Source organism: Drosophila montana, unplaced genomic scaffold (assembly GCF_035044405.1).
Source record: "Drosophila montana isolate Dmon_TW-CO22-7 unplaced genomic scaffold, ASM3504440v1 contig_3064_1, whole genome shotgun sequence".
Classification (NCBI taxonomy): Eukaryota; Metazoa; Arthropoda; class Insecta; order Diptera; family Drosophilidae; genus Drosophila; species Drosophila montana.
Genome location: NW_026997940.1, coordinates 1,723 through 3,444, shown reverse-complemented (window position 1 = coordinate 3,444; position 1,722 = coordinate 1,723).

Below are 1,722 nucleotides of genomic sequence, written 5' to 3'. Positions count from 1 at the left end.
CTGCTGAGAGTGGCGGCCGAACGCCGTCCTCGAAAGCCGAACGTTCAGTATGAAGCCGCATCCCGCTCAGCGCACAACGTTGCTGCGGCTGATGCTGTTTCGTAATATATGTATGTTAGTATTAAATCTTTTCAGCCCAAATACATACATATGTGTATATGCGTGTGCAGAGTGCGCCTCGCTCACACTTATTGCTTTGCGCACTTGTGTACATCTCCTTCTCCCTGCATAGCTTCTCAAAAACCCCGAGATCTACAAACATACATATGTTTGTGTTGTGTGGATGTGCGCACAAGTAGATCGCGGCGTTTGTCGCGAGCCAGAGATTTTTTCTTCAATTGTGTGCCCTTTGTGCCTGTGGTGGCAAAAGGCACACACATTCAAATGCTCTATCATGTATTTCTTCGTCCAGTCAGGCATAATAAGAAGAATCTGATATATTTATTTTCATTAAAAACTTAAATGACCTAAATGATATATTTTACATTTTTTTGATTACTGTGGGGACCAATTTTGATTAAAATTAAAAAAAACTAAGTCGTACTTCTGCAAGGGTAATTCTTCGTCGGCTTGTCGAATAATTTAAGAAAAGACCAAACATTGAAAATGTTCAATTTTTTCGACTTGCTACTTGTGCACACGCACACTCTTTCGAGTAAGCAGTTGGGTGACATAATTAAAGGGTTTGGCCTGTTCATGTGCAAAACTCCTATTTTCCATGCATGGTGTAAGGGTAAGGGTACCTGAACGTTGGCATGTGTGCATAATAATTTTTTGGGCCTGCCAAGCATGGAAGCATTTATGCGTTTGTGTGCGTGTTGGTTGCCTGCCTGCCTGCCCGATGCAAATTTGACCAAATTTGAAGTTTTTGGCATTTCTGAATTTCGAGCTCTACACACAGACACACACACACAAAAGTGTGCGACGGTGGGGTTGCGGCCGCGTAAGGCACACATGTGTGAACAGGCAACGAGTCGAGGTGAACCGCACTTGCCGCTCGTTTGCACTTTGATATGGATGCAGACGCATGCTGCACATTCTTATCGTTAATAGCCTGCCATAAAACCCTTTAAACCAAAATGTTTACAATGTCGAAAAATACATTAAAAGATCACTTGCATTTTTTCCATATCAAAGTGCAAACGAGCGGCAAGTGCGGTTCACCTCGACTCTCTCAGCAGTCTTACTTTGTCTGGGCACACTAAAATGGTCGCGGACACCCATGGGGCTCAGTCGTTGACGATTTATCGGTATCCGATTATTCCGACGTTTGACAAGTCAATGCATTGTATGGTTAGTGCTACCAGGCAACAAAGTAGACAAAATAAAAACTGTACAGTTAACAATAAAGAACTTTTGACAAATGTATCTAAGCCCAACGTACATGAAGTCATTATCAATGACGAAGTACGAAAAGTAGTGACCTTGCGAATAACTGAATCTAAATGTTTATTAAAACAAGGGAATAAAGTTATAGCAAGAATAGATGTTGACGATTTGTATACTAATGGAATTCTTCCAAAGATTTGAAATTTGGCACCGCATGAAAAGATCTTTGAATCAGTTTCAATGGGTACTTTCAAAGGAATGGGCAATAAAATATTAAAATCATTGAGAGTAGCGCTACTCCAGAAACACCAACATATGCTTTCGACATAGTGATAGTGGACACCGTTGGTCCGCTATCAAAATCTGAATATGGCAATTAATACATCGTCACAC